Consider the following 16,570-nt stretch of genomic DNA (forward strand, 5'->3'; position numbering starts at 1 on the left):
TAAAAAACGTACATTTAATAATTAGCAAAACTATTTTTCACAAATTACTTTAGTTTTGACGATAATTAGATTAAGATTTTTATACTTGTTTAAAGTTGTTTTAAACCTTACGTCATTCTTTGTATAACAAATAACAAAAAAAAATAGTTGTAATACAAGAAAGGTATGTTTTTAAAAGATTAAAATAATGGTTTAAATCTTAATTAAAAAAAACAACCAATGGTTTAGTTTCTAACAAAGAAGTTATATTTGTGTGTTTTAAAAATAATCATAAAAAAAGTGTTTTTTTTTCTAAAATAATACCAGTCGCTACTAATTTTATATTAGTTGTCATTAATTTACAATAGTTTTATTAAAACAGTACAAGTTCTTAAACTAGACTAAAACTATACTATTTTAGATAATTTTTTAAAAATAAGTTTGAATATATTTTTGCTTGTTATAAACTAAAGAACTAATTACAATACGACTAATCAATTGTATTAATATTATAAAATAGGTATTTATAAACTTTTTGATCACAAAGTTTTAAGAAATATTTTTAAGTAAACAATTAAATTGTTACTAGTTAAAGTAGTTTTTAAATTGATTATAATCTAAAAACTTTAACTGTTTTCTCTAAACTATGGGATTGAAAAAACTTAAAAAAAATCGTGTCTAAGTAAATTTATAGCGTTTAAGCATTAAAGCATTAATTTAAAGTATTTAATAAATAACTAGATTGTTTACTAATAGAAGTAATTTTTTAATTACATCTAGTCTTAAATTTTTTTCTACTTTTTTTGATCTATGAGATTGATAAAACTTGTATTAAGACATTCTTAAATAAATCTAAAGCATTTAAGCATTAAAGTATTGATTTAAAACATTTAAGAAATTAGCTAGATTACTTAATAATAGAATAAACAATTCAATTAAATCTAGCCCTTAAATTTATACTAATTTTTATAATCTAAAACATTAAAAAATTGTATAATGAAACACGCATACATATTTCAATTACTAGTTTATTCAATGATATATATACAAGTCAGTTTAACTTGATAAAAATTAAAAATTTCAAGCAGAATATAAATTGAAATAAAAAGAAACCATTTATACAACAATTTCTTACCTTTGTAAGCAAAAACTTAAAGTATTTTACAGTGCTTTTATTACTTTTGCAGAGTATTTATTGTAATTAAAATGAAAGTTATTAGTGTGGTTACAATTATACTTTCAGTAAGTTTGTATGAATTTCTTTTTATATGAAGTAGAATATAACAACCTCTTTTTTGTTTGCTTATTTTAAAATATCTCCAAGTTTTATTAAATAACTACAGATTTTTTATAGAATTAAAATGTAATAAACAATATTTTTTTATAAATAGCATTCAGTTACAGTTATAGAAATTAAACGAACCTTTGGAACTTTACTTTCTTAATATAATGAAAATATTTAAGCTTTTTTTTTACTAGAATTATTCAACTAAAAACAAAAATAAAATCATTTATAAACAATAAAGCACTTTTTATCGTTTTTTAATACGTTCAAAACTTTTTTAAGCTATCTATACAATATCAAATGCTTTTATCATTAGTAATACTAGTTATTGCAATTTGTTTCAACGATTTTTCTTAAAGATAATTTAATAATCATTTTTATAAAATATTTTTTTTTGCCTAAGAGGCTGTTTTTGTTTGTTAAACGTTGCTGTAACGTCAATATATTATATTAAACTTAAAATAATCAAAAACAAAAAACATATCATAACAAATACACTGGGAAGTGTTGAAATTAAATTATTTTTAGATACTGACGTTGGGTACTTCAACAAAAGTGATGGAAATTTTGGATTTATATATTTCTGAGAGCAATGGAAATTTTATAAGTTATGATTTAAAAAACGCACTGAGCACAACTAACAGTTTTATTTACAATAAATTTAAACTAAAACAAATTGTGAGTTACTAGTTTAAACTAGTTTATTAAATAATTATTATCTTTTTAATGTTGTAGTTTGTTTTAAATTGAAACAAATTGTGAGTTACAAAAATTTTGACTGTTAAATCAAGTAATTTTAATCCTTTTATCATTTTAGTTTAAACTATGCCAATATACATTGGTTATTCAGTAATGTTAAATAATTAAAAAAGAAAAACTAAGTTTAAATAAGCATTAAATTAAGGAGCAGGTGTTATAAGTTCGAATACCAAAATATTAACTTTATTAATTTTTTTTTCATTTTGGTTATTGTTATTTGTATTCGTTATCTAAATACTAAAAGCTTTAATAATTAAAAATATTTTATTTAATTATACCGTTATTAATTATTATAATAGTGAAAAAAGTTATATTTGGTACTCATTTTAAAACATATAAAAGTTTGGTCTAGCGATTTATTTTTATATTTTGAAACCGAAATACATAAAAGTTTAATACAACTATAATTATTTCTAAAGTATAAGTATATTATTTTTTCACCTGCAGGTCAATCAGTTTCATTTGTTCCTACGAACTGACGATTACCAGTCTTTTATATTAAAAGTGCAAGCACCAGATGACAGAAAGTGTTTGTTCAAAGGAACCGTTAAGCACAATTCCTCAATAACTGCTGATGTACAACTATGCCCTCAAGTGGTTAGAATTAATTTAGATCTTTTTTGTAAATTATTGAAGTTAAAAGAATTAAAATTCTAACTATTGTATTTTAAATAGGGGTGCCCAACCTGCGGCCAACATATTGATTTTACTGCAGTAAACTTTTGATAATTTATATTAATAGTTATAATAGTTATACAATTATCAAAATAAATTTGAATAATATACTAAATTAACTAGTCGTATCAATTATTTCATTTAGAATATTTATTTATTGAACTCAAGATTAGTTTCAACAATAATTGAATATAAAAATAAATTAATGGATAATAAATTTTAAAAGTTATGTGGTTGTTAAAATTTATGTTTATAATTCACCAAATTACAATTTAAGTTTTGGACATAACTAATTTAGTACAATTACTTAGTAAGTGCTAAAATGATTCATTAATGCTAAGAACAAATATTTTTCTTAATTTTAAAATTTCAAAACCAATTGTTAATCAAATATTTGTTTTATAGCAAGTAAAAGCTAAAAAATAACAAATATAAAGTTCTTTTTTGTAGTAAAGTCACTTTAATAAACATATGTACAGTTGTTTTAGTTATAGCGCTTATAAAACTAATATCCTTTTTTCAGAAAATAACAACGAACATCGGAATAACTTACAAAATGTTACAAAAAAACCTGGAGAGAACAAAAAGATCATCATTGAATCGGGTGCACAGCGATGATGACGTTTATACCGCTACAGGTTTCAATATAACAACATAAAACAATTCCTTTGTATTAAAACATAGAATTAAAAGAAATTGTTGAAACAAAACTTTGTTTTAAATATTTACTTTTAGTTATATATATTGTTTATTGAACGACAAAAAATATGCGCTCAAAATATTTTGTCCTAAGACCTGGTGCACGAAAAAACCTTTTGGTCATCGAGTCGCACACCACGGATACCTTTTATTGTCTTGTCAGGGACAGAAATTGCCATATTTTAATGAGTAATGATTTTTTTTTAAGAAAAGTTTTTCTAACATATTTACTCTTAACTTTGATGCCATTTTTTACCATATAAATTCATGAAAAATACCGAAGTAATTAATGAGTGAAGTAAATTAGATTTAGTCGTGGGTAGTAAACATTTATAAAAGAAAGTCAAACAACAACAATACTGTCTGTTCATATTAGAAGACTTTACGTAAAAATGCAATAATAAACAGCGAGAAAGTACAGATACATAAATGGTTCAGTTTTGAAAGAAGCAGAATATTTTTTTACTTCCGAAAATAGATCACCAGTCACTTTAAACATAAAGTATCTGATGGATTATGAAGGATTTAGAAAATTTTCAAGTGAAGAAGATGCAAATAATTGGATTTGGGCCATACACGAACAAGTTCTTTGTTTTTAATTGACTGATGAATTATTTTTAAAGGACTTTCTAAATAACTTCTTCTTTTATTAGATAAATAAAATTAAGAGAATAAAGACTATTTTTCTCTAAGTAATTTAGAAAAAAAGGAATGAAAATACTAATAATAAACTAATTTTTAGGTTAGATATTATTACAGTAAACTTGGACGACCACTTAAACTGGAAATAGAAAACATACGCTATATTACACAAAATGACGTAAGAAAGTTTTTTGTTTGAAAAAAAAAAATAATCCGTACAAACACGTACAAACTTTAAGCTTATTAATTATAATATTTTATTAATCTCTATTAGTTAAATCTTTATTATTATAGTCTGCGGAATTAATAGCTTCTGAAGACGTTATGATGAATAAATTAAACCTTTACAAGCCATCACTCTACACCAATAATACATTAAAAAGTAAAAAGAAATCAGGCTTTTTAACCGCATATTATCAATCAGAAATAAGTCTGAGCAGTTATCTTGACAAATATGGTTTTTTTCAACGAAGAATTAATAAGGCAGACGCAGTTATATTATTTTCAAGTTCGCTTCCTAGCCAATATGGTTTGTTTATCAAAATTTTAAAAATGCTATTCTTAAATATATAAAAATATTTTGAGAATTTTAAAGCTTTAAAACATTTACTAGCGGTTACAAATGAAAAAATGTTTATAAGCTTAAAGTTTACATTAAGCCTAATAGTTATAATGAATTAAAAATTAATTAATCAAAGTATGATCAAGTGCACCAGGTTAACGAAAAATCTTAAATTAAAAAACTCATAAAAAAATTAATAAAACAAATGGTAACGACTTTTAAACAAATTTTTCTTTATTTCATTGTAGATTGTTTTGAAATATTTGAACATACTATGAAACATTGACTTAAATACTGCTTCCAATTGTGTTGTGGTTTTAAAACACTAGTTTAAGTTGAACACATGTAAAGTGTCTATAGTTAGAAATCAAACAATTATAAAACTTTGCGTTCAATTTTAGGCTGTTTGTTAAACTCAATGACTGTTTCTAAATTAAACAGGTATTTGGCTTGTCTTTAAAAATAACACATAACTTTTCATTTCATTTACACCTTCTAAGGTTAATGTTTTGGTGAATTTTCACGTTTGTATCTTGAGTTGTATAGTATGTGTTTTTTTATTATAAAGGATTTTTAAAATAGGTACTTCTAACCCGGGTATGATTGGAACAAATGGTGCAAAAGCTATTGTAGGAATTGGTACAGGTTTCACAACATCTATTGCGTTAGCCCTCGCTCACGAATTGGGGCATTTGTTAGTTTAAATAAAGTAAAATGAAAATTTATGTAAAAAAGTTAGTAGAAAAGTAGGCATACGCGAAAATTAATGATGACAAGGAAATTAAAACTTTAGAAATAAAAAAGCAACTTATCCAAATTTATTTTTTATGTTTGTTGACTAAAATACGAAAAAAATAATATTTGAAAATTATCAACCAAACATTTTAGTTCAAAAATTATATTATATATACGTTTGTTTTTAGCTTCCCACTACATGTGTTTTAGTCTAGGAAAATAGTTAGATGTTTTTCATACAAGCAATTAGAGGTAACCACAAATAACATCGTGAATTACTCTAAAACAACCGTTAAGTATCTAAAAGAATCTAAATATTAAAAACATTAAAAAAACTAACTTTATAAACAAGGTATAATACAATTTAGAACTTATTTACCATAACAATGAAATAGCTTAAAAAGTGTCCATACATGTTGGTATTTTAAGCATTCTTAAGTAGTTATTCTGGTCGCATTTTAAATATAAATATATCCGATATTTTTGGTAAATTATCGTTTGAAACAATCAATATTTGTATGTTTTTCAACTAACATTACTTCTAAAAGAATTGAAGCAGAAAACCAACAAAATAGTTATAAAATTATCAATCCCATGGTACCCAACTTAAAATAACACTTAGTTTAGTTTTCTTGCCACTGAAAACTGACGGCTGCCTGCAAGTTTTTAAGCAGCATAATAATCTAATACACTAAGAACTTTTCATGTAAAACAAAAGTCTATTAAAATAAATTCTGAACCAAATCGTCAATATTTATTTTTATGATAACCTTTGTAAACCAACTTTAAAACAAAACTTAAAAATTATTAAACTAGTAAATATATATTTTTAACGGTACGCAGGTAAAAATTATTTTACGTTTATTTAGTATTAAGTGCATGAAACAAACAAATGACATTGCACAAGTTTTATAAATGATAAAAATTTAGAAAACAAGTTTTTAAAGATTAAAAATAAATTATATTTCTTTTTTGTATTAGCTTTAAGCAAAAAATATTTTTCTAAGTTAAAAAAAAATCTTTTTTGCTTAAGAATCGGACTAGGACACAGTTTTAGGAAATGTGGAATACCAAAAATGAGCAACGATACAACTATGTATGTAATGGATTATAATTTACTACGTGGAGACTTTAAAAATGTTGATTGGTGTCGTTGCAACAGATTAATGTTCAATTTTTTAATCAAGTTAGTTGGTATAAAACTACGGTATATGAAAGTTATTTTTAACTAAATCTGATCTAGCTTTTTTAAATCTTTAATTGTAATTTTGGCTAGTTTACAAGATTAATACTCAAGTTTTATCACAAACTTAGGAAACGAATGTATTAAGTGCTTTGTTAACTTTTGGTTAGAATAAATTTTATTAGTTTTCAATTTTATAACAAGACTAAGACAATATTTTAAAAGTTTAGTCAGAAGTCTTATACATAGTTAATATCAAATAAAATATTAAGTTTAAAAACATTTGTTTTAGGAGATACTTTGGTAATGATTTCCCATTAAGTAGCAAAAGAAACATAACAACTTTGACACCTCCACAAAAATATCCTGGTAGAAGTTTTAGTTTTGAAGATCAATGTAAACTAGTTTCACCTAAGTATTCATACTTTCCAAGGGTAACAAATACTTAGATATATACAACTTTAAAACTTTCAAACCTAAACTCGAACCTTTAACTTTTTGTTGAAATAAAAAGGACTGTAAAAGGAATTAAAAAAAAAACAATTAAAAATAAAAACTATAAGTTATTTCCTTAATTACACTTTTAGATATACTCGTATTCTTTAAAAATTTTGTTTATTTTTATTTTAAAGTTAGAATACTTAAACATATTTTTCTGATATTAAACGTTGCTGTATTTCAGAAATTTATAAACACTAAAACTTTTTAATATATAATTCTAGATGGATCTGTGTTCGCAAACTATCTGTGTGAACAACAAGCTAAAAAGTATCATGAAAAACGACTACAAAATCGGTGAGGAAATAATACCCAAAATATCCAGGTTGAATTTTTGGAACGTGAACGCTTACATTTTGAATACGTTGGAAGGAACTGAGTGTGGCGAAAACGCGGTGAGTTTCGATTTTTAAATAATTTTTATTTAATTAATAAGTAAATAACAAATGATTTTTTTTTTATTTAAAATTTTTCTTGACAGGTGTGTAATGACGGCAAGTGTATTACTGCAGACAGGACGGCTGAAAGTAAATTGGAAACTAATTATAAACCGTATGATGTTGATTACAAGTATCCTTGCGCGATGAACTTCTTTGTTCTTTGGAAATCCATAAACAACTCAGTTTTTTGCACAGAAAGGTAGGTTTTAGTTTGAGAAATAAAAGCTTACTAAATCAATAAAACTTACACTAACTTGTGCAACTCTTTCTATTTTTATTTGCTATATATTATCTTTAATACCATAGTTTTTTAAATATTCATTTAGATATATTGAAAACAAATATGGACTTTAAAGTGTAAAATCTTTAAAAGGTTGATATTTATTTTAATAAAAAGTTTAATTAGAACTAGGCTTTTTTTATAATAAAATTTTAATATTTAATATACTACTTATACATTTTAGAGAAAATGGCAAGAAATGTCTGAAAGATACCGATCTTTGGAAACTTTGTCAACTAGCTTGCTCAAAATATTAATAAGAAAAAATACGTTTTGCTTTTATAACTAGTTTCTATTTTAATTTAATTAAAAATGTTGTTGTTTTAAAAAACCTCTTAGCTACTTAATGAGTTATTATGTTAGATGAAAACTTGTAACGCTTTTATAAATTTAATTGATTCTTTTTACAACTACTCTTTGTAATAATTTTTATAATATAAGCTAATCTGAAAACTAAGTAAACTCATGATGTTATAATAGTTTTAATTGTTATCTTAATTTTTTTTAGCATGAATGTTCGTTTTGTTATTAATTTAAATGAGTATGTGCTCTACTCTAACGGAAAATGAAAAATTTATATTAAGTAAGCATATAAATATTTTTCTATTAATACAAGTTTATACAATTTTTTGCTATGATTTTTAACCGTTAAACACTATTAGTAAAAATATTTTGAATTAGAAGTTTGCTTACATAACCCATTTTTACAAAAGTTAAGTAAAATTTCTTTTGTAAATTTAGAGTTTTTTTAGTACATAGCTATCACTTAAATTATAATACAATGTTAGAGTAGTGTGTTCTTAATTGTTAATCAGTTTTAGTTTAAGAAGGCTAGTTGTTTCCTAAGATTCTACATTACACATAAACTATAACACTTTTTTTCTGTACTGCTAATAAAGGATTATTTCATCACATAATTACTGATATTTATAAACATTTTATTGTAAAACTTTCAAAGATACTTTGCAATTTAGCACTAATAACAACTTATTGGGTTAATTTACCTCAGTCTACAAAACGTTAATAGTTGAAGTGACGAAATTAATTTTAATTTATTTATAAAAATGTAAACTTGATACTTGAGTTATTTTATTCGTATTTCTATATTTTGTTTTAAAAATACATTAGGTATTACATGACAAAAATAAAGTAATTTTTTTAGTTCCGAATGTAACTTTATTTCATCAGTTACTTGTACAATTGTTTGTAACTGATACTTTTAAATCTGTATTTTTGGGTCCAGTAATTTTTTAATTTGTACATAATATATATTTACTTCTATTTTTAATTCTTAGAAATAACTTAGATTAGTAATCATATCAATATTGAAATCTATCTGCAAAATTTAACTCAACTAAAATGTTTATATTGGTAAGACTTTTTCAAAATAGTATTGTTAGAATAAGGTTAAATGTTTAGCTAAAATTTGAGGAATAAAAGTATGAGATAGAATTTATAAGTTGTAATTTACAATCATTGATAGTTATTTAATAAAAAGTTGTTGAGAATGAAATTAATAATCTAAAATAGGAATAAACTCTTGAATGTTTCATTGATGATTAATTACCCAAAAATAATTTAAAAATGAGAATCTTTTTTTTTTAATATTTGTACTTTCTAACTACTTTTGTAGCTACTAAATCTTAAATTTACCAACTCATTGTTAGGACCAAAGTTTTGAATTGGAAAAACGAAAAGTAGAAGAATTGAGCTTCCTAAAGCTGTTTCAGATACAAAATTTTTGTAAAATCAAGTTAATGGGACCCTTTTAAGGTTATACCCTGAATTTGAATAAGTTAGTGTAAATATTTTTTTCAGTGCATGCAGATTTATAAGCAAAAAACTTTAATTTTACTTAAAGTTATAAAGCAGTAATAAGCATAAGACTTCACCGTTATATAACAAACTCCTAAAAATGTTTAATGATTTTTAAGTAATTATTTAAGTTCAAAAAACTTACATTTTGTCGATTGGTTTGTGTGACTTATTTAGTGTTAAGATTAAACAACTATATAAACAAAAAATAGCACTTAAAAAAGTTGAATTAAGAACTATAAACAATTATTATAAGTTGTTACTTAAATACATTAGTTTTCAAATGTATAAATCATTATTGAAATGACAAAATTACGTGTCGCCCCTGGAATTGTGTCAAATATGGCTGTATTAGTAAAATTTGTGTTAATGAAGTTTGTTTTAAAAAGAAGGATTTATAAAAATTGTAGTTCTATATTTAAATTACAATTTTTTTTTTCATATTATAATTTAAAAACATATCGATCGTTAAAGCAATTATTTTGATAGAAAACATTGATTTTGGCTGTTTAGTTTATATAAATACAAATTAAAGTTAGCATTCAATAAAATGTAAAACACAACTAAAGTTTACCGTTTACATCAACAGCTACATGCGAAACTGTCAAATGTAGAGGTTTTCAAAATGACATCTTTTTGACTGTAGATCAAAATTCATACTGAATTAGTCTGATAGCAAGAAGTAGTGAAGAGATTGAAAACATTAAAAATAAAATTGAGGTTTCAGTGTAATACTCTTGGTCAGGAAAGCTAGTTGCAAACTAAAAAACTTTCACGACTGGGCAGCTAAGCAGTCACTGTATTTAAAGAAATTAAACACATAACATTTTTTAATAGGATGTGGCTAAAGTATTTATAAAGTTCATAAATTCCGTAAAGCTAATACTGGGTTGATAGATTGAAAATATGTTATTTTTATTTGATTAAGAAATAATAAATGCTTTGTGTACTGTAAATGTTAGGAATTAAATCCGTGTTATAAAAATTCAAAAAATATTCACATTGTTTGTAATAATCTTATTTCAACACGGACTTTATTAACATTGTATGAACTATCTAAGGTAAAGGATGTCTAGTTACAGCAATGAATCAGAAAAAAAAACTTAAAGATAAATATTAAAACATTATTTAAGTTATTATTTGTAGGTCAAGTGATGATTGATATCTAACTTGAATATCTAGCATCATAGTCAATATTTTTATAAAGTTTAAAACAATATATTTAAAAATTGTATATATTAATCTGCGTTCTGTATCTTATCAAGCATACTAAAATAAAAATTAAACTTGGAAGTTTTGAAATTTAATCGATTTGTATTGAAAATTATGAATTAATTAATTGACATATCTAGTTTAAGTAAGCCAAAAAACATGTATAAAACTTTTAGATATAGAATAATGACAAAAAAATACAAAGAGTTATGTATTAAAAATTTGAACTCTTACAACAATTTAGGAAATTTTTGAATCAAAACCTTTACGCTGAGTGTAAAATCTTTTAACTATTTTTTAAATACAATGAAACAAGGATAAATATTTTTTATAAATTTGGGAAAAAAAAATTAAATGAAGCAGTTGATCATTTTTTAAATTATCTAAAAATTTAATGATTAACTGTTCAAAAGTTCATTTTCAAAATTAGCAAAAAAACAGCTTTCTTATAAGAATAAATTAGTAAACTGATTTGTTATAGTTCCATTTAACAAATACTTTAAACGTCAGTTTTCTTGTTGATTGCAGCTTCTGGTCCTGGTAAAACAATAAAATAGTAAATAGATTTCACTAAATTTAAAAGAAAAACATAGTATTAATAATAATATATTCATTTAAAGATATTTTTTAAATAGTTATTTTCAAAAATACTCTATTAAACTTTTGTAAAAGTTTAAATTTTAAAAGTAAAATAAAACCTTATTATTATTAGTTTATAAATACCAAGTGTTAAAAAACAAATTTAAATTAAATAATGCCTACACATTTTTTGTTTTCTTCATGATAATGTAGGTAGGTTTAAATTATGTGACTAAAATTTATAATGGTAATAGCTTTTTTATTTATTATTTCTAAAGTAAATATGTATTTATAAATTTTATTGAAAGTATAGTAAGTATATTTTTTTCAAAACTCAACTAGAGTTGTACAAAAAAGAAATAACTATTAATAGTTTATTAATTTAATCTAACTACCTTTGACTTTTATAACTTTGGTGTAATTGTGCAGTACAAGTGGCCTATCTTCATTAGTTCTAGTATTAAAATCAATAATCATAAATCTAATATTGGAATTGTTGTCAGATCTACTTGCATTTTCTATAGTCCATGACATAGTGTATCCGAAAACATCGGTTCTAATTTCTTTATACCTTGAAATTTATAAATGTATAACTTAACTTCAATATATTTCAATTTACGTCATAAGGTCATTAATTTTGTTTTCTAAAACGATTATATAGCTTTGTTCAATTAAAATACTTTTGTATAATTAAAGTGATAAAATTAAACAGCTCTGAATAACAATTAAATTTCATTTCGATTTTATAAACTTTAATTGTATTTTAAAACATAATTAAACTAAATTAAATTACAAGTATAATATATTTAAAAAAAATTAGGCAAAAATACTTTATAGTCTCTATGTGAAAACTTAAATACGTGTTCAAGAGTATTTAAAGAATTTAGACTTTTTTAGTCTGTTCTTTGAAAATACTACAAGTTTTTACATTCTAAAACTAAATAAAACAATAAACTATACTTTAAAACAGTTTTAATAATTATCAAACTAACGAAAAGTTTTGTAAGCTTTGGTATTGTTTTAGCCATTCTGGTAATTCTAAAGCTTTGTTCATATGCGTCTTACATAGACAGACTAACAAAGCTTAATATAAAAACTTTAGAGTACAGAAGACTTGAATTAGATCTAATTACTTTTTTGAAACTGATTAACAATGAAACTACTATTGATTCTCAAACTTTCTTTAAACCTTATGAAAATAAATACTCACTCAGAGGTAATAATAGAAAATATACATGCAAATATCATTTCAACTATGTTGGTTGGCACAAATCTTTTTTCTATCGTTCGGTAAAAATGTTGAACAAACTTCCAAATGAACTAGTATCGTGCAAAAATCTTAAACATTTTCGATTAAACTTAAAAAGATTTGATTTAAATAAAATATTTACCAGTAAAATTTATAAGTGATTAGTTTTGTTCATCTCTTTAGCCATTGATTTGGTGTGTGGTATGTAGTTTATTGGTAGTTTAATCTGTAAGCTACACCTTCCCCTTATAGATTTTAGGTACTTTTCAACATTGATTTTTCGGAAGGGCTGTTGTTAATGTGCTTTGGGCTTTAGATTTTGAAAATATTGGATATTCAGTTGATTCCTAAGCTAGATTTGTGAAGTGTTGCTGCCAAATTTTTGAAGTGATTTTTGACCGAATTTGCCGTCATAACGAGTGGCAAATAGTAGCTGAGATGAATGTTCTGCAAGATGAAGACAGCTTCTGGAGATTTGACAGAAATGCTTGTTACAGGGATTTGTTGCTTTGGAACGTATAATTGGAGATTGGTGACTTTGGAATTGTTGAATATTTTGTTGTGAAAGTTTTAATTTATTCAGTTTTTGCCTTGTATAAGTTTTATGTTTATGTTTATTTAATCACTGTAATTTGTTTTTTCTTTTTATGTTAGTGTCTTTCAGTTTAAGCGGCTTAGGTTTTAATGCCTAGGTCCTTCGTTGGACAATAAACTTAATAATAATAATAATAATAATAATAATAATAATAATAATAATTTTAATAACAATAATAACTATACTCCGATATACATAGCAAAAAGTAATTATTAGTAAGAATGCAAGCATTTACTCGATTTCTTTAATAAAAGAAAATACCTTATTTAATCTTATTACAAAGTGAAATCCATCCTCTAATCTAGCAATAGGTGTAAAGATAAACTGTATAGTTTTTTTTTCTCCTTCCGATAAAGTCACTTCTTCCAAATCAAATTTCTTTTTTATGCCGAGCTCTGTGATAGAATTTTTTTTTTTTTTATAGAAAAAAAAAATTAAAAACAACAAAAGAACAACTAACTTGATTTGCAAGTAGGACATACAAAGCGAGTCGGCCAACCATAATGGAAGCAAAATTTCAGTGAAAACTCGTTTGATACTGAAAATCTAGGGTTGAAGTTTTTATTCCGGCACCTTGCATCGTTGTAGCAGCTTCTTATTATCTGCCTGCCGTTGTACCATTTCATGTGCGGAACGTCTCCTTTTAAGTTTTCAAAGCACCAGTCTAACTGCCGTGTTCCACTAAAACAAGCTGTTGATAAAAACTGAATACTAGTTATAACGAAAAAAATAATAAAAACTGTAACCGGCTGTAACTAAATTATAATCGAATATTTTCATTCAAACACTCAAAGGTATATGCTAAAACATTACTAACGAGTTCGTATTGTTACGTTCTGGTGAATTTCCACAAAGCCATCCTTGAACTTTCCCTTGTAAGCACACTTCTTCCATCCGGGATACTCTACATCTCCATCGTCATCGACTACCTTCTGCGTTACCAATGCCCAAGACTTACGGACTGCAAAAAAAAAAGAACTAGCTTTCAAATCTCTGCTCGAACAGTTTCATAATTTTAAAGACTTATTTTAGTTTTGTACGTTTGGATTTAACTTTATTGTTTCATAATACACTTTTTTGAATAAGATTCTATTTGAAAAAGGTTTATTTTAGCACTGACGATTTCTTTGACAGAAACTTAGTTTGTAAAATGAATTTTTGAAAGAATAAATTCATAATACACTCTTTACTGTTTGAATATTTAAACTCTACGTTTTTTATAGCAACTAGTACAGTATTAAACTTACAAACTGTGAAGGGACATCCTACTATGGTATGTACATCCGGATCATATAAAAGCCACTCTTTGTCTACATCTTGAAATGTTGTAGACCCATACGAGTCCACATAAGTAATCCATTCTTGCTTCCAATGCCAAGCGTAAGTTGAGTCCTTGATTGCCATTACAATAATACTTTTTACCTTTACACCTTTTAAGTATTCAACCATTTTCCCAGCCTGAATAAATAAACGATCTAAAAAGTATAAGCTGATTTACGTAAAATAGCTATGTTATAATAGCATTTAAAGTATTCTGAACTTAATTTTTACATCATTATAATAAGGCTTGATATGTAGTTAACATTGTAACTAATTTTTCAAATCAAATACAAAGTTTATTTTATAAACTGTTTTAATTTAAAAAATAAAAACAAAACCAAGTTATTACTAACCTCTTTTCCACTTTCATAAGTATCAAAGCTGACGGATTCATATTCATCTGTAGTTGGATCAATTGCAACGATGTTGTGTCCTCTTTTGTTCTGGCATATATTGGGTCCATCGTTTATCTTGATTATACACTCGTTGTCACTCCAATAAGAAGCAGACTTCACGTAGATCTCGTAATTTGCTAAATGAAGATATATAAAAGTTAATTATTAAAAGAAAGAAAAAAAGATGTAAGTTTGAAGCATTGTAATTTAGCAACTTTTACTTTTTATTTTTTAAACTAATAAATAAAACTACTCTAATAATATTAAGTTTATTAGCAGATTATTGGTTTTTATGAACAACTTAATTTATAAAAGTTTAAAACTTTACGTTTTATATCAAACAAATTTTGAGCATGAAGAATTAAAATTAAACATTATTATTTTTTTTTTTAATTTTTACAGTTACTAGTTTTCAAACAATCGTATGCTAATGAAACAGAAAAAAAAACCGAAAAATAAACTATTTAAAATTATCAATATGTTTTTTATTATGACAATAGAAAAGTTTTACAAATTTATAAACTTTTAAGTAATTTAGAAATAGGCTTTTATAATAGGCTGCTAGAACAAATATTAAGTCTTTTTTTAAATTAATTCTGACATCTGGTTACACACTACAGTGTCAAGTAACAACCAGAAAAACAAAAAAGTAAAGATAAAATAGTTCTTATAGTTGTATTGTTTAGAAAGTACTTAAGCGAAATAAAAATAATATAAATAGTTTGACTTACTGTCATATAGCTCATGGTTTGCTAGCTTTGTCCTGTTAAATATTGTTACAAGGTTGATTTGCATTATAAATTTTTAACAATGTTTTATTAGAAAGCATTAAAAGGCAATCAAAATTTACACACGTTCGTTGTTATAAATAATCTAATATTTAAGCTTGCATTGTTACTTACAAAAAAAATATGCAAACTTCTTATAATTTTATGATATAATACTTTTTTTAAATAAAACAAAAATTTATTAATACAACAGTTATATGTTATTTTGATGAAAATTTTATATCAAAACTTACGCTTTCGTAGAAAATATCAAACAAATCAATGTAAAAACTCTCCTAAAACCACTCATTTAATTAGTATAGTTTTTTTGAAAAATTAGAACAAAGCAATAAGTTTTCTAAAAACTCCATTTTGTTTCTATAAGTTAGGTTTACTTTTAGCAATCAATTAAATTTTAAGCTGTATTAATTGTTCAACTCTTTGTAGCAGACATTAAATTTATTATATAAATTTAAAGAATAATAAGTTCAATTTGATAATAGAATACAATTTTATACTCGTTGTTAGCCTAAAAAAAAGAGAAATTCTAATTGAAAAATATTTGATACCCATCTTTAAAACTATGATAAGTTTTTCTATCAGAGTAGTTGTTAAAATCCATCAGATTCTGTTTATATATTTTTTATTAGAACAAGTTGATATAAAATTAAAAAATGGATAATAACATTCTGTTTCACACTTTTTGTTGTTTTATATTTGTTAGTGCTTGAAGTAAGCTAATTAGTTATCTTTAAAGTTACAAAGTTTAAATTTAAATGATTAACCATACTACTTAAGTGTCTAAGAGCACTTGTATTAAAAGTTAAGTGACTATTTAGTTAAACTTTTGTAAAACTTATTGTAGTTTTTATTCTTAGCAAAAAAACAAAAGTAAATTTTA

Source organism: Thalia democratica, chromosome 5, assembly GCF_965202585.1.
Source record: "Thalia democratica chromosome 5, ktThaDemo2.hap1.1, whole genome shotgun sequence".
NCBI lineage: Eukaryota > Metazoa > Chordata > Thaliacea > Salpida > Salpidae > Thalia > Thalia democratica.